This window comes from Acomys russatus, chromosome 6, assembly GCF_903995435.1.
Source record: "Acomys russatus chromosome 6, mAcoRus1.1, whole genome shotgun sequence".
NCBI lineage: Eukaryota > Metazoa > Chordata > Mammalia > Rodentia > Muridae > Acomys > Acomys russatus.
This window is the reverse complement of record NC_067142.1, coordinates 2,877,133-2,895,933: the sequence shown is the minus strand read 5'-3', so window position 1 is coordinate 2,895,933 and position 18,801 is coordinate 2,877,133. Positions and strand designations below refer to the sequence as shown.

General features: G+C 35.9%; 1 pseudogene; it reads right to left on the bottom strand.

Annotated features, from left to right (window-relative positions):
- Positions 1 to 2,950: 2,950 nt before the first annotated feature.
- LOC127190900 (39S ribosomal protein L22, mitochondrial-like) overlaps positions 2,951 to 18,801 on the bottom strand; it is a 79,033-nt pseudogene continuing 63,182 nt past the window's right edge.

Below are 18,801 nucleotides of genomic sequence, written 5' to 3'. Positions count from 1 at the left end.
AATTGAGGACAATATCAGAAGACTTAAAGATTTCCCACACTCATAGATCAGTATGTTTAACATAGTAAAAATAGCCATCTTACCAAAAGCAATCTACAGATTCAATGCAATTCCTACCAAAATGCCAACACTACTTTTTTACAGACTGTGAAAGAACAATTTTCAACTTCACTTGGAAAAACAAATAACGATAAATATTTAAGAGAATCCTATATAATAAACATCTTATGGAGGTATTTCTATCCCTGGTCTCAAGCTGTACTGTAGAACAACTATAAGAAAAATGGCATGGTACTGGCATAGAAACAGACAGGTGGATCAGTGGAATAGAATTGAAGACCCAGAAATAAACTCACATATTTATGGACACCTGATTTTAGACAAAAAAAGAAAAATTCATACAATGGAAAAAAGATACTATCTTCAGTAAATGGTGTTGGTCTAACTGGAGGTCTCCTTGGAAAAAATGCAAAATAGACCTTTATTTATCATGTTGCACAAAACTAAAATCAAAGTGGATTTGTGATTTAAACATAAAACCAGATACAGTAAATCTCTTAGAAGAAAAAAGGGGGAGCAACCTTAACTAATTGGCACAGAAGACAACTTCCTAAATAAGACACTCAATGCTGAGACGCTGAGATCTTCAATTAATACATTGGACCTCATGAAACCGAAACGTTTCTGTAAAGCAAAGGACACTGTCAACAGAACCAAACAACAACTTATAGACTAGGAACAGATTTGCACCAACTGATTAACCACAGAAGGCTAATAAACAAAATATATAAAGATTTCAAGAAACTGAGAAACAAGTGATATAATCCAATTAATAAATGGAGTACAGAGATAATCAGAGAATTCTCAACAAAGAAATCATGAATGACTGAGAAACACTTAAAGAAATGTTCAAGTCCTTAGTCATCATGGAAATTCAAATAAAAAGAACTCTGATAATCCATTTTACACCTACCCAAATGTCGAAGATCAAAAACTCAAATGACAGCACATGCTTGCAATGATGTAGGGAAAAGAAAGATTCTACCATTGCTGATGGAAGTGCAAATTTATACAACCACTTTGGAAATTGATCTGGCACTTTTTCAGAAGTTTTGGAATAATTCTTCCTCAAGACTTGGCCATACCACTCCTGGGCATATATTTGAAGGATGCTGTATCATACAACAAGGATATTTGCTCAACAATGTTTGTTACAACTTTATTTATAATAGGCAGAATCTGGAAACAGTCTATATATCCTTCCAGGGAAATAATAGAGAAAATTTGGTTCATTTATACAATGAAATACTACTCAGCTATTAAGAGCAAGTTAATCTTGAAACTTGCTGGTAAATGGATGTGACTAGAAAGGATAATCCTGAGTGAGTTAAACCAGACCCAGAAGGACATACATGATATATAATCACTTATCAGTGGATATTAACCAAAGAATACAGGATAACCACAATACAATACACAGAACTAAAGAAAGTAAATATCCAGGAGGGCCTTAGGGAGAATGTTTAATTATCATTGAGAAGGGAAAATAGAATGGATCCTGGAAGCATTTGAAGGGAAGGAACAGGAAGAAAGCTTACCATAGAAATCCATAGAAAGACTCCAACCAGCAGGAGGTACTAGCAGATGCAGAGAAACACAGCCAAAAACTGGGTTGGAGCACAGGGAATTTTAAGGAAGACTTGGGGAATAGAGAGATACCTGGAGTGGCTCAGGAGATCCAGAAGGAGACCAGTGGAGCCAACAAACCAGGGTGGAGGAGGGGGTGCCACAGAAACTGATGCACCAACCAAAGACCATACATGGTGTGGACCTAGACCCTATGCTCAGGTGTAATAAATAGGCAGCCTATTCTCCTTGTGGGTCCCATAATGTAGGGAGTAAGCTCTACTTCTGATATGGACTCTTGTTCCCACATTTTGATCACTCTCCCCTAGCCTGGGCGGCCTTGCCAGATTACAGAGGAAAACGATACAGGCAGTACAAGTGAGACTTTATAAGCTGAGGTCAGATATTCGAGGAGGAGGGCTCCTCTTTCTGAAAACTATGGAAAGGAGGGAGAAAGTGGGAGGGAGGGTGGGAGGGTGGAACAGGAGGGACTACAATTAGGATGTAAAATGAACAAATTAAAAATAAAAAAATAAATAAAAATATGAAGTCTAAAGTGTCTGTCTATGTCCTATTTATTTTTACACATTTCCCACAATCATTAATAGATTCTCTTTTGGATTTCATTTTTTTAGATATTTGGTTATATGTGTCTTTAGTACCTCAATTCACCCTTATGGAAAAAGTTATATGCTTGTTTTATACCACTCAAAAATTCCATAAACTGAGTGGTTATATACTACAATAAATGCCTTTATTTAAGTATCTCTCATTATAAAACAAACATTCTGCTTGGACCACTTCCAGAAGGACATTGATTCCACTCATGAGGATACTACCCTCACTGAAGTTTTATGTTCTGAAGCCTCAGCCTTTTTAGAGTATGCAATTGGAACCTGAGTTTTACATGAATTTTTCAGGAAATCTAAATATTCCGGTTTTTCACTTAGCACATGAAATGGTGAAGCTTCACAAAAAAAAAATTCAGGAACTAGAATGATGGCCCATTGTTTGAGAGAACTTGGTGCTCTTTCAGAAGACCTGCGTTAGCTTACAATACCAATGGTGCTTAATTTACAATGCTTATACCTCTTGTTTCATGAGATATAATGCTCTCATCTGACCACCACAGCCATCTACATTCATATAGCATAAACTCACACAGACAAACATTTATCTTTATAAAATGTAAGAATACTGCTTTAAAAATAAACAAAATACAGGCTCATCAATTTTACTTTAGTTTCACTGATTTTTAAAAAATAATTGTTTTTATTTTTTAAAATAGATGTAAACTATATACATTGAGGTACCTAAATGACTGTCACGGAGTGTGGGTGATGGTGTGGCTTCAAAGCTGCTAAATGTGCTCCTTGGCATGGTTGACCACCATCTTGGATGCCTCTGCTGTGGGTGTGGGTCCTTCTACCAACTCACAAAATAATAGCAATAGACTTTCTCCATGATACCAAAGCAACCTCGGCCGTGGTAACCAGTGAGATTTAGGCACTGGCCTTAACCTGAAGTAGACTCAGCTACATATAAGCTGGATCTGAATTCCATATTATGGTCTATAGCTATGATGCTGTGTGTTTCTAGAAGAACCTGATTAATTATTTCAGGCCCCCTTTTATCACTGAACACTAACTGAGCCAAAGCCTGAATGATGAACAAGGCTTGTATCCATTCTCCCAAATAACACATCCTGTACTTGCTATGTTTTATTTGTATCGATAATGGTAAATTTCTGTGAGTCTCCAAGATTTGCCAGGCAGTTTTAGTATGTACACAATATTATTATTGTTCTTCCATTTGTGAGAAATGTAGAGAAGCCCTTTTGTGGATACATGACTGGGATAAAACTCACAGCATCTACGTCGGTCAGACCCTCAGGTTAGGTACCCAAAGTACACACAACTCCCTTAGCACAGTGGCTGCCAAGTTCTATCCAGCTTTACCGATTTTATCAATTATATTTTCAATTATATTCATCAATTATACTATTACACCATTGAATTTTGTCTAATAAGTTACATTTTCTCTCGTTTTGCTCATTTTAGGTTAAAATGTATTTTCTGTCCTAGGTGGATTAACTAAACATTTAAAGTCATTACTTGGAGGATTTTATTTCCCTTCATAAAATATATCTTTAGTGCTATAATATTCACTTATTAAGTGATTAATTAATTAGTATCTTACAAAGTTTGCTAAATTGTTGTCAAAAATACTATACAATGTCTCTTTATTTTTTTCCCTCCTACATCTGTATCTTATTTGAAAGGCTAATGAATAGTACAAAATATAAAAGTATTTGTAATTTTTTTATTGATTTCTAAACTCATAAGAGCAAAAGAAGAAAGTAAAATTTATGGCCTAAGTATTTTCAAGTGGGTAGAAGTGTATTTTAATGTATAAAGAATATATACACTAAAGACAAACCTATCTTCTGTGTAAGGTACCATTTGAATAATAGTATTTAACTTATCATATTTAATATGCATTATAAACAAGATACCTGCATCTACTGACCTTGTTTTACTCTCCAATTGAAAGGGATTAAAACCTGAACGTACAGATAGTGAAATAGTGCATTTCTCTGATGAGATATCTCTGTTCTCTCTCTCTCTCTCTCTCTCTCTCTCTCTCTCTCTCTCTCTCTCTCTCTCTCTCTCTCTCTCTCTCTCTCCTGTGAGTTTGAGTTTGGTGTGTGTGTGTGTGTTTTGAAACTTTAATTTTACTATTAAATTTACTTGGTCCCTTTGATGAAGTGACAATTTTAATGTTCAAAAATGACAATTCCATTGATTATATCTTGTAACTGGTAGACCATTTAAGAATTTTGGATTAGTGTTAACATGAAACTTTTTTTTATTATTTTGCCTTTAATCTAAGTGTTTCTTGCATTAAAATGCATTTTTCTAGATAAGCATATGTTAAGGTCTTCCTTGGTTTTCTCAGTGTGACCAGTTTTGCTTTTAGCACATTTCAACAATTTTTTAAAGTACATTTAAAGCATCATTTAAAAATGTGTTCCTTTCCATGATTCTGATGCAGTAGTGTTCATTTTCAGGTTAATAAATTCTCACAATAAAGTGAGGACCCTTCTGAATGCCCAGGTGTAACACTTTTTTGTTCCTGTTTCTTTTTTGTTTTTTGTTATTTGAGACAGGATTTCTCTGTGTAGCTGTGGCTGTCCTGGATTCATTTGCAGTCAGGGCAGGTGTCGAACTCACAGCGATCCACCTGCCTCTGCCTCCAGAGTGCTGGGATTAAAGGCATGCTCTCCCATGATCAGGAAGGTATACCATTTTATCAAAAGGCTGGTGCTTTGGCGCCTTTATTTCTACCACAAGCTACTGAGTTTGTAAATATGTCAGAAGATAGAAGCATGAGTGAATTGGATTCTCTTCAGTCAGTCATGCCATATTATTATCTTCAGGTCACTTGGGACATTCAGTGATAAGCCTTGCTGCTAAATGTCAAGTAATTTTGTTGATATCTTTGCTAACTCATCTTTAAGATCCTGATGCCATAATTGTGTGTCATGTTTATTCCTTAAAGACTAAGTAAATCACACTTTTCTATGTCTTTGTTTGAATCTAGACTTCATGTTAGATGGTACTTTAAAGGATGCTATAAAGAGCTGTATATTTTAACAGTTGAAAACCAAGTTTTCAATACTATTATTTTCTTTAGTGAAATTGTTATTATGTGTTGTAATTATATGACCTCTATGAATTATAGATGAAGTCTAACAATCTTAATTTTTTGACAACTGGATGCCTGAATACCACGAATTATTCAATTTGCCCATAGAAAACTATTTTGATTTAAAATAGATATGAAACATGTCATAGGATCTTTAATGTCATTGGAACCCATGCTGTTCAGAAAAGACTTCAATATCTCCCCAACTTATGAGCTAATCTTTTCCAGTCATTGATTTTTATACATTTCCACTGAGCCTAATCAGTTGAAAAACTGACTGATGTCTCTGTCTTCCAGTTCTCCTATACTTAGCCCCAAATGCAGGGCCCCTTTGATGCTCAGCTGGGGTTCAGTATTGTTTTTGGTTCCACTTTTCAAGAGAGAAAAATCTTTTATTGGATAAATATTGTGAGAAGACTTCAAAGGAATAAGTGTAAAATTTATATATGTGGCTATGACCTTCCAAATTTAATGAAGACTGCTTTATAAATGAGAAAAAATAAAGAAACAAAAAGGAAGAGAGACATGTCTCTCATATGGGCAAGGGAAGATACCTATCACATTATATCTACTGTGTTGGATGTATTTATGTTAGGTATAATTTTGTTACATTAAAAAATGTTTTTTTTCATCCTTAAAGAAAAATAGTGTATTATTTGTGTTTCACAAAGTGTAAATTTAATATTTAGCAATACACTTAGTATGCATACCTGGCCTCAATCCATAAAAATCCATTATTTTGCTTTTAAATTATTTATCGTTATTTCTATTTTGTTAAAATTCAAATGTATATCTTCTGATAGTAGTTTGCCAGCTTTCGTCAATTTTTATCAGATTGGTTTTATTTGAATTTCAATGGTACTAATATGACTGTATTTTGATAGATATGATGCATGTTTCATAATATAATTTCCTCAATATTATTAAACATTTACTAAATTAGAATCATAAAAATGATTTTAACAGTACTACACTGTAAAATGTAATAGATTCTTAAATGAAATTTTAGACCGCAGTTGTTTTGACATGAAATGTTTTTGCATTATGGTACCTAATATATACTTAGTAATAAACTGCTCTGTATTATACTCAGAAGGGTCAAAATAAGGAAGTGGAATAAGTAGTCTCTTACCAGTAATCTGTTAGAGTTTTATGAGTCTACAAAGTAACAATGTGTTTCCAGTTATTTGTAAACAAAAGGTTTAGTGAAATCAATCGCCTGATGTTGTATTTAATTTTTTATTTCACATTGACATAATAAATGGGATGAATATTAGTTCAAGAAAAAGGCAACATGAAACACTGCCCAGGGACATGATGCTTACTAATTATTCCTTCTAGTTGTTCTGCTTTTGAATATTTTCCTACTTACCTAATTGACAAGCATCAGTATTTTAAATACAGAGTTTCCCACATTAGTTCTGAGTATATTGCCAATATATACTTACTGACTCTGTACTTTGGAATGTTTTAATTTGTATAATCTATCAAATTTCAAAAATATCCAATTAACTAACAGTGCTCATTTGTATTAACCATGTTCAGTGTGGTTAGAATATGCCCTATCCAACAATGACTTTTTTGACTGACCTTTGGGAGTCCAGCAGATGGTAATATTTGGGGGGGTTATGAAACCTTGAGGTGGACCCATCTGAAAGAAGCAGTCACTGGAAGCATGCCTGGAGTTTGCTATCCCTGTCTCAGTTCTTGCTAACTCTGATTTCTGGACTAAGAATTCAGTGTGACAAGCTGGTCAGCTGTTTTGGTCCTGATTATTATGAGTTGATCACCATCCTAAGTGCAATCCAGCATAGGCCTTCATTTCTTAACATAGATAATATGTATTTCTGAGATTGGAGACATGGCTTCAGTACAGTGACTACTCTTTGATTAATTTCCTAGCACTGACATGGCAGGTGTAACTGTAGCTCCAAGGCTTCTAATGTTATCTTCTGACATCAGAGCTCACTACACTAAAGTAGTAGCCATAAACACATGCTGGCATAATACTCTTATACATTTAAAATACCTGATTGTACTATATATATATATATATATATATATATATATATATATATATATATATATATATATATACCAGAATCATAACATTCTTGGTCACAGTTTCTTAGCAACATTTACAGTTGTGATACTGTGATACTGTAATAAAGTACTATGACCAAAGCAGTTTATAGACAAATATATTTGTTTTAGCTTATTGCTTGAGGTTATAGTCTATCATTTATAAAAATTATAGAAGAAGAACCTTAGGGAACTAGGAACGTTGCATTCTCACTCAAGAAGCAAAGATGAATTAGTATAGTCTGGATCCCCTGCTATATTAGTTGTATCAATTGCCACTCTCTCAAAGAATAAAACTGACATTATAAATGTGTGTGTGTGTGTGTGTGTGTGTATGTGTGTGTTTGAGAGAGAAAGAAAGAGAGAGAGAGAGAGAGAGAGAAAGAAAGAGAGAGAGAGAGAGGAGAGAAAGAGGGAGACAAATCAGTAAACTTCAGCAGACATTTAGAAGGATTTGACAAAGTTTTGATTGAGGAAAGATAGATTCTCTAAAGTTTGAGTGGTCTGACATGCACTGAATTTGCCATGGTTCATTGCTATATCCCAGAAAGGATTTTGCGCCATCCTCTCCTAATGAGCTTATTAGTAAAAGGCTGAAAGGATCACAGATTGTCTATCAAGGAAGATTGTCAGTCACAAGCTGTTAGCAACTCTGCTGTGATTTATACATCACAGGCAGAGACCAGAATGGTGTTAAAATGCTGCTTATTATGCCCACAGCTTGTGCAGTGACACAAATATAATATGTAGGGCAAAGGTTTAAAGGAGAAAAATAACTTCTGAAGAAGGAAAATCAAAGGAAATTAGAGAGAATAATGCCTTACCACCTCCCATTTTCTCCACTCATAATTATAAGGTAGAGGGGAAATCAAGAGGCCTGGAACCTGTAATAGCCAGAGTCCAAATGATGCCATTAAAATCTAGTTGGAAATCTGAAAAAAAAAATCAAATCTGCTTTTAGTCCTGTCAGAATAGGTAGAACTAACTTTTTCTCATTTGGAGATTAGATATCCTTATTTTAAGCAGTTATTTTCATTTTATATTTTCCAACTACTAATATATGTCACACTTTAACTAAAATCATAATTTTGAAAACTATGAAAAATATATATTCTTTCTTATTTTTTTTCAAATAAATATCACAGAGTCAAGTTAATGTGTTGATGAAGGCATCTAAATCTTTTAAAATATGTAAAAATAGGCACAACTAACTTTAATGTATTTAATAGTTTCCTGATATTTTGTTTTAATTTATATTGACATGCAAATAGTATAGCTTTATTGTTATTCTTGTTTTTATCAAAATGTATTAGGAACCCAATAATTAGGAGGAGTATACATGTGTTGTTGTCAGGGTGAAGGCAAGAAAGCAGAGACCTGTTTTAATTCTCTTGTCTGCCTGATAAATTTTAGTTCTGGTAAGTAAATTATAGATATGTGCTAGAGTGTTGCACTGTGGAATGTTCTTTTTCTAAAGACTTTTTAGTTTATTCCTTGTGAATTGCATCAAAATATAATTTTGTCATATTTTCTTCCTCCTCCAACTTCTTCCAGATCCTTCCCAATCTTCCCACCACCAAATTTCATGCTCTTTCTCTCCTTTAGACATAAAAACAGACAAAATCTCACATAACCATAGGGTATAATTTGTGCTACATTTCTAAATATGTGCCTTTTATTGGAATGTAGTAGATTTACTGAGACACCCATCTTAAAGAGAATTGAATAGAAAGCTCCTTGGTTAGGGGTGTGAACTTGTGCCCACTTTCTCATCTTAGTTTTGGGAATTTTGTCTGTTTAAACTGGCTCATGTCTTGTGAATTTTTTACAGTTTCTGTGACTTAAGTCCATTTACACTGCTGTGTCTGCAAGATAGTGTTTCCTTCAGGTCATCCACAGTCTCTGACTGAAATCACATTCTTCTCCTTATACGTAATCCTAAAAACCATTGCAGGAAGAATATCATACAGACATCCTATTTAATACAGAGAACCAAATTTCTCACTCATTGTATGTTAGACAGTTGTGGATCCCTCAATTAACTACCATCTTCTATAAGAAGAAACTAGTACAAGAAAGCATGAATATGTGCTCTACAGGTATAGAAATATGCCATTAAGCTTATTATTACTATGCTTATTTAGAAGAATAATAGTAGTACTTTTTATCCTAGGGCTCAAGATCTATCTATTATTGGGTTCTTGATATCCATAAGAGAGTTAGGTATGGGTTCCATCTCATGAATCAGTCTTTAAGTAGGATATCCTTCATCACTGTAAATACAAACAAAGAAAACAACAAAAACTCAAAGAAACCAATTACTATTTACATTAAATATACATAGAATTTATAAATGTGTGAGATATGTGTCACATAAAACCATGTATGTAAAACAAGTATAATATAGATAAAAATAATCATTAAAAAGAATATATAATCTTGCTCAAACAATTATATCTTGACTGTAGGTTTTTCTAAGAAACGTAAATGTAAACAAAATTCATATGCATACATATGATGAAAATATTAGGAAGTGTACTTTGCATGTTGTTTTTGAATATATTTTAGCATCTTATAAAGCACAAACTTAAAATGTATATTCATTTTTACTCTACTTTAAAAATTCATTTATTAGGATATAATCCTCACCTAACTTTATAAACATAAAATATTTTAAAATACATTACACAAACATAGAATTAGAAGTGTACTAAATATAAATTAGTGGAGAAAAAGAGTATGTGGTATAGCATTTCAGACTATCCCACAAAGGAATTTTCTTAAGCCTGGAATTTCTCAACATTTAGTAAATGGGCGAAAAATTCTATTCCTAGCTTGTTTAACCATTTCCCCAATTTTACTTGGCCCCTACAAAAGTATTATTCATCCAAAATTAACCAGAAGAAACCTTAATAGAATGACTCCACATTTCCCTTAAGCAGGTTGGGTAGGTTTTTGGTAGTTTTCTTGGACTGAAGAATTTTTTTGGCATTAGAAGATGATAATAAGTTATTATTGGTCTTATTTAGAGATAAAACAAGGTTTTACTCAGGGATGTCACTTTTTTCCTTTATCTTTCTTTATTAGGTTTAAATATACTGGTTAAAAAGAAAAGCAGGATAATATAAAAATATATATAGATGATAGGACAAGAAGTAGATTATTGCATCGGCTCTTCAACTTAAGACTTTAATTGTTACTCACAAGGTTATTTTTAATTTATTGGTATGAAATTTTGTATATGGATTAAAAATAAGTTTTTTTGATACATTTGTATAGAATAAAGTTTTAAGATTATTCTACACACACACACACACACACACACACACACACACACATACACACACACACGAGATTTGTATCCATACAACTCAAGTATAATATAAGGCTTACTTACAATATGCTTAAAGTGATATTGCAGGTTATTTAGGATAATTAAGTAACACAAAGCAATTGTTCTTTGATCAAACATGGTCCTGTCAATTACTAGTCTAATTTTCTCAGTAGAATATATGCCCTATGTTTAACAGATACATATGATTCTATAGATATATCAGGTAAAATAGAAAAGGTTTCAAAACTTCAGAGACCTATAGAATATGGCATTTAAAGATGTTTTTATTATTTTATATATTCTTTTAAAATATGACAGATAAACTACTTGCTGTACCTGACATACCTCAAAGAACATGATGAATATCAAAGAATTATTTAGATGGCTTTAAATGGGGTAAATAACCCACTGTGGAAAATGTTCTTATTTCTAACAAAGACATATTTCTTCCTGAATATGGGCAAGCTTGAATGCAGGCAGAGTTGATGGCCCAACTCTGCCGAGACAGGTTAAGCAAGTCCTCAATAGCTCCTGCCTCACAAATATGTCTGTCAGATATACTGGGCCAGAAGGCTGAAGATGGTGCTCCAACATTATCGAGACATTTGGGTGACTGTTCAGGCAGAGAACTGTCTCGGTAATTTTTTATTTCATTTTGGAAGCTGCTACACTGCAATTACTGGTTACTCAGGTAATTAAATTCCTTCTCAAGTCTGGATGGGGTTGAAGACCAGATATCTTAGTTTTACAATTAAGCTTAGTTGCTTAGGAGTTAAGAAGATGATGTTAGGTCTAGATAGATGTTTCTGATTCATAGAGATGAGATGTGATAGATACTGATTTACATTCAGAATTTTACATTCACCAAGATAGGAAAGATGTTTTCTTCAAGGTTGCCAAAACACAATGAATGTAGCATTTATATAATTCCTGATTGTTTTCTGATTCTTCTTGCTGTATGTAGTTCATTGTATATATTTGTAATAATATAAATGTATATGCAAAAAAGAAAAAAAAAGGAAACTTTCTTCCATAAAATTCTGATTATAGTTTCCTCTCTCTCTATTTTTTCAGTTTCCTGCTACCTCTTTTCACATCAAGATTAACATCTTTTCTGTTTCTGACTAGGAAATAAACAGTCTTCTAAGAGATCATAATAAAATAAAACAGAAACTAAAACTGGAATACAACAAATCAAACAAGCACAGTGAATAGAGCGCAAGAGAGAGCACAAGACACATACATGGATGCCATGATATAAACGTTAGCACACTCTTTGTATCTCATAAAATCATTAACCTGGAAACCATAATATGTGCACAAGAGAGCTTTTGGGTAAAATGGAGAAGTAAAATAAAAATAATAAATAAATAATTAAATATTAAAAAATATGATTAGATTGTAAAAAGGAAGGAAGGAAGGAAGGAAGGAAGGAAGGAAGGAAGGAAGAATCAAAAGGGGAAAAGCTTTAACAGGATAAGAAACCAAGAAACGACTTTTGGCTTCCCTTTTAGTTGATCATCTGTTGATAGACATGCAGCCTAACCATATGAATAATTTGTTTCCCCAGTGAATCTTCTTTGAAGAAATCTTGATTTTGATTTGCAAATGGTTATCCATCTGAGACTGCTTCTGAGTTAGGGATGAGTCCTTTCAACTCAGGATTCCTATCTGATACAGGCCTACACAGGCCTATCTCAAGGTCACTGTATATACATGTACATCAACCAAGTTGATTTAGAGGATCTCATTTCCTGGTGTCCTTTATTCCTTCAGACTCTTACATTCTTTCTGCCTCTCCTTCCACAGAATTCCCTGAGCTGCTAGGGGAGGGATTTGATTGATATATTCTTTTTAAGGTTGAATGGTGAAACAAATTTAAATGTAATACAGCTTTTTTAATGTAGAAGACTTTTATTCACATAGAAATTATTCCATATGTACTTTTTAAAATAAAAGTGACAAATTTATGAGGCATGTGGATATTCTTTTTATTGTTAACATGCTTTGTTAGACATTTTATTGAGGGGTTCCAAGATGGCGTCGACCAGTATGCACCTTATCTGATCTACTGCATGGAGGCCATGGATTTGAATGGAGCCACAGACTGCTGTATCTAGAGAAGTATAGGTGAGTCGGGTCCAAAACTCCGCACTCCACTGGTGGACCTGGCCCTAGGACAAGCAACAGCCCAGAGTTCCTAAACCCATTCTCCAAACACTCCAACCGAACTCACCTGCAGGCTGCAGTCAGCCTATAAAGCACAAACTCAGTGTGTGGAGAGGTGCTACACTGGAGCCTCTGGCCTGAGGAGTCTCATGGACTAGGGTGAAACTGCCCTTGGATTCCTCCACCCACCATACACCAAACTGCGGAGGTCTCCCAGGCCTATTGGAAACACAGGCAGCAGGGACCACCAAAAACAGCTAGAGAGGGTGTGCATCTCAAGGGCTGACCTGGGCCCAATCTAGAGCCAGACACAACAGGCTGAGCCTGAAAACAGGGGCAGCTAGAACACAGCTTGGAATGCTTCCACAGGCCCAGCCAGATTGCCTATGATCTCGGGAGAGGCCAGACACCCCTTCAGTGTCTAATTGCTGACCTAAAAGACAACTATGGCTCCAAGGATCTGTGAGCAGTCCCAGCTACAGGGTCACAGAAAGTGCAGGCACATTGGAGCCTGCCCGTGGTCTGAAACATTCCTGTCTCTGGGCTGCTGCATACTGATCCTGCACTCTCCAACACAGAACCTAACTGGATCACCCCCCACAGGCCTGGAAGAATTGTCCACACCCTCAGGAGAGGGTGGACATCTTTGCAGTGTCTAATTGCTAAACTAAAAAGTGACTACAGCTCTGAGGACTTGTGAGCAGTCCCGGATACAGGGTCACAGAAAGTGCAGGCAGCTTTGAGCCTGCCTGCGGTCTGAAATGGCCCTGTCCCTGGGCCACGGCATACTGATCCTGCACTCTCCAACAAACAGATCCTAACTGGATCCGCTCCCACAAGCCTGGCAGGATCTCCCATGCTCTCAGGAGAGGTTGGACACCTCGGCAGTGTTTAGAGGAGGAGCTAAAAGGCAGCTACCGCTCAGAAAATTTGATCCATCTATGGCCTTTGGTACAAAGTGACAGGAAGGACAGGAAGCCAGGACCAACCTACCCAACCAGAGCACTTGTGTGCTGACCTTTTTCTAAGTCCCAAAACAGCTGATCTGAATTACAGCAGTAAAAATGATAGGGCCTAGACAGAAAACAATTTCTGCTGACTCAGTCCAGAGTCTAAGGTGTAGAGCAAAATCTCCAGGAGTGGAAACCAGATCACCTGCCTGTTCTAGGAAAATACTCCCTGATCCCCACACGCAAGGTCACATGACCTATAATAATTCACCAACTATCCACTCTCAACCAGTGAAGGACACCAGAAGATATCTCCCAACATCAGAGACACCAAAATGACAAGAGGACTGTGAAAGAATACAAACAAAAACCAAAAGATTTTGGCATCTCCAGATCCCAGCAATCCCAATGAACGCAACCCAGAGAACCCAAACACAATCAAAATACAAGAAAATGATCCCAAGTCCTTAGTAAGGAAGATGATAATGGAAGAAATTAATAAAATCTGTAAACAACTGTAGGAGGATGCAACTCAGTGGGTTGAAGACATAAAAGATTAATACAGAGAGGCACTGGAAGAATTTCAGAAAAATACAAACAACCAGATGAAAGAAATCATTAAAACAGTTCAAGATCTGAAGATAAAAATGGAAGCTATGATAAAGGAACAAACAGAAGAAAAACGTGATCAGGAGGCCTCAGAGAAGAAAGCAAGCATCACAAAGGTGACCTTATGTAACAGAATCTAAGAAATGGAGGAACGAATTTCGGGATTTGAAGATACAATGGTAGAACTCAAAACAACCATCAAAGAAAATGCTAAGTATGAAAAGTTCCTGACACAAAACATCCAACAAATCAAGGACACCATGAAAAGACAAAACTTGAAAAAAATAAGTATTGAAGAAAGAGAGGACACCTGACGCCATAGCACAGAAAATATCTTTAATAAAATCATAGAAAAAATTTCGCCAACCTGGAGAAGGAAATGCATATGAGCATACAAGAGCCATACAGAACACAGATAGAATAGGCCAGAAAAGAAAATCATCCAGCCACATAATAATAAAAACACAAAATATACAGGACAATAAAAAAATATTTAAAGTGGCAAGAGAAAAAGGCCGAGTAACATATGATGGCAAATCTATCAGAATTAAACCCAACATCTCAGCAGAGACCATAAAAGACAGAAGGGGCTGGACAGATGTCTTGAAAACTCAAAGGGAATACAGATGCAAGGCAAGGTTACTATATTCAGCTAAACTATCAATAGCAATTGACGGAGAAAACAAGATATTCCATGACAAAAACAAATTCAACCAGTAAATATCCACAAATCCATCGTTACAGAAGTTATTAAAAGAAAAACTCCACTCCAAAGGGTCAAATTACAACCAAAACTACATAGGATATAGATAACTACACAATCGCAAAATCACAATCTCAAAAACTCTCTATTAACAAACAGCAAAAATGAAAGGACTTAAAGTCACTTTTCATTAATATCTCTCAACATCAATGGTCTCAATTCTCCAATAAAAGGACACAGACTAATGGAAAGGATGCATAAACATGAACCAACATTCTTCAGCACTCAAGAAACACCTCTCACCAGCAAGAACACACATTACCTCAGACTAAAAGGTTGGGGAAAAATATTCCAAGCAAATGGTCTCAAGAAGCAAGTTGGAGTAGCCATTCTAATACCTAATAAAATAGACTTTCAACCAAAATTATTCAAAATGGAGGAGGAAGGACATTTCATACTCATCAAAGTTAAAGTCAACCAAGAAAACACCACAATTTTGAACATCTATGCTCCTAAAACAAGGGCACACACATTTTTAATAGTTTTTTATTAATTTATTCATATTATATCTCAATTGTTAGCCCATCCCTTGTATCTTCCCATTCCTCCCTCCCTCCTACTTCCCCCCTACTCCCCTCCCCTATGTTTGTGACTGAGGGGTAACTCCCCCCACATATGCTCTTAAGATATCGAGTCTCTTCTTGGTAACTTGCTATCCTTCCTCTGAGTGCCACCATACCTCCCCATCCAGTGGATGTGGTCAGAGATGGGGCACCAGACTTTGTGTGAAAGTCAGATCTCCTTCTCCACTCAATGGTAGTGAATGTCCTGTCCATCGGCTAATCTGGGTAGGGGTTCAGAGTTTACTGCCTATATTTTCCTTGGCTGGTGCCATAGTTTGAGGAGGACCCCAGGACCCAGATCTGCCTGTCATAAAGTCCCTCCTGTAGGTTTCCAGGATCCTGTGGATCCTTCTAATTCCTCATTCCCCCAGGCTTCTCTCACCTAAAGTCTCAATAGGATGTCCTCTGCACTGACCCACTTTCCTGGGACGTGCCCTTGGACTAGTGTCTCGATAAAGGTGAGTACATACCCTTGAACTCTTTTTGCTTCTGGGTGAACTCATTCATTATGATAATTTCTAGTTCAATCCATTTGTCCACAAATTTCGGGAATTACTTGTTTTTAATAGCTGAGTAGTATTCCATAGTGTAAATGTACCAGTTTCTTTATCCATTCTTCTACTGAGGGACACTTAGGCTGTTTCCATGTTCTGGCTATTATGAATAAGGCAGCTATGAACATGGTTGACCATATGTCCCTGTTGTGTGGTAGAGCATCTTCTGGGTATATTCCAAAGAGTGGAATAACTGGGTCTTGAGGAAGTCCTATTCCTAATTTTCTGAGAAAGCACCAGATAGATTTCCAAAGTGGTTGTACTAGGTTGCATTCCCACCAGCAATGAAGGAGGGTTCCTCTCTCTCCACATCCTTGCCAGCATATGGTGTCAGTTGAGTTAGTGATCTTAGCCATTCTGATGGGTGTGAGATGGAATCTCAGAGTTGTTTTTTTTTTTTTTTTAATTTATTCTTGTTACATCTCAATGTTTATCCCATCCCTTGTATCCTCCCATTCCCCCCCCCCCCATTTTCCCATTATTCCCCTCCCCTATGACTGTTCTTGAGGGGGATTACGTCCCCCTGCATTTCTCTGATGACTAAGGAGGTTGAGCATTTTTTAAGTGTTTCTCAGCCATTTGATATTCCTCTTTTGAGAATTCTCTGTTTAGTTCTGAGCCCCATTTCTCTATTGGGTTATTTGGTTTGGTGGCGTTTGATTTCTTGAGTTCTTTATATATTTTGGATATTAGACCTTTGTCAGATGAAGGGTTGGTGAAGATCTTTTCCCAGTCTGTAGGCTGTCGCTTCGTTCTCTTGACAGTGCCATCTGCCTTACAGAAGCTTCTCAGCCTCATGAGGTTCCATTTAATAATTGTTGACGTTAAGGCCTTGGATGTTGGTATTCTGTTCAGGAAGTTGTCTCCTGTGCCTATGTGTTCCAGGCTCTTCTCCACTTTTTCCTCTAACTGAATTAATGTCTCTGGTTTTAGGTTGAAGTCTTTAATCCACTTGGACTGGAGTTTTGTGCATGGTGACAAGTAGGGGTCTAATTGCATTTTTCTCCATGTAGACATCCAGTTAGACCATCACCATTTGTTGAAGATGCTATCGCATTTCCATTGAACTAATTTGGCTTCTTTGTCAAAGATCAAATGACCAAATGTGTGTGGATTCATCTCTGGGTCTTCAATTCAATTCCGTTGATCCACCAGCCTATTGCTGTGCCAGTACCATGCTTTTTTAATTACTGTTGCTCTATAGTACAGCTTGAGATCAGGTGTAGAGGTTCCTCCAGAGGATCTTTTATTGAGCTATTAAAACCAAGGAATTTCCGTAACTTGTGGACAAATGGATTGAACAAGTAATGATCATAATGAGTGAGTTCACCCAGAAGCAGAAAGACTCAAATGGTATGTACTAGTTATATTGAGATACTGGCCAAAGGGGCATGTCCCATGAAAGTCTTCACTTACCAGAAAAGTGGGCAGAGGGAAGGATATCTGATTAGGACTTTAGGTGAGAGAAGCATGGGATAATGGGAAATAGAAGGATCCAGAGGGTCCTAGAAACCTACAAGAAGAACATTATGACTGGCAGATCACGCCCCACGGGTCCTGCTCAAACTATGGCACCAGCAAAGGACAATAGGGGCAGTAAACTTCAAACCCCTACTCAGATATAGCCGATGGACAGGATATTCTCCACAATTAAGTGGAGAGTGAGGACTGATTTTCACACGAACTCTGGTGCTCCATTTTTGACCACGTCCCCTTGATGAGGTGGCCTGGTGGCACTCAGAGGAAGGATAGCAGGTTACCAAAATGAGGCTTGATACCCTATGAGCATATACAGGGGGAGGAGGTCACCCTCAGTCACAGACATAAGGAGAAGGAAGAGCAGGAAAGCAGGAGGGAGGGAGGAATGGGAGGATACAAGGGATGGGCTAACAATTGAGATGTGATATAAATAAATTAATAAAATGTTAAAATTTTTTATTGAAAAAGACTCTTCTGTCATATAGTAAGTATCAACAATAATTTTCCTTTCCTCCATTCCTCCAGTATTCCCACATTTCTACTCCCAGATACTCATTTTCCATCTATTTCCTCCTCTGTTTTGTCCTGTTTGGCTGAATTTTAAAGAAAAATAATACATATGAGTATGAATAGCATGACAGAGTATATATAAAACGTATATATATATATATATGAGATAATATAAGTAATATATGGTTATAAAATATGAACATATATATGTACATGCATCATTCTTCAAAAATGTATATTAGTACTTTTGGCCATTCTGTTCTGATGTTTATTTTACTATAGTCAATCTCAATAAATAAATAATCTGTTTCTGCTGAATATTTTAGATAGTGTGTGTTGATTTTATAATGATTTAATTAATTTATTACATTATGTTACTTATTAATTTAGTAATATTACTCTATATTTCACTGTTTATTGTACCAGATATATGATACCAAAAGAAAGAGTGAAT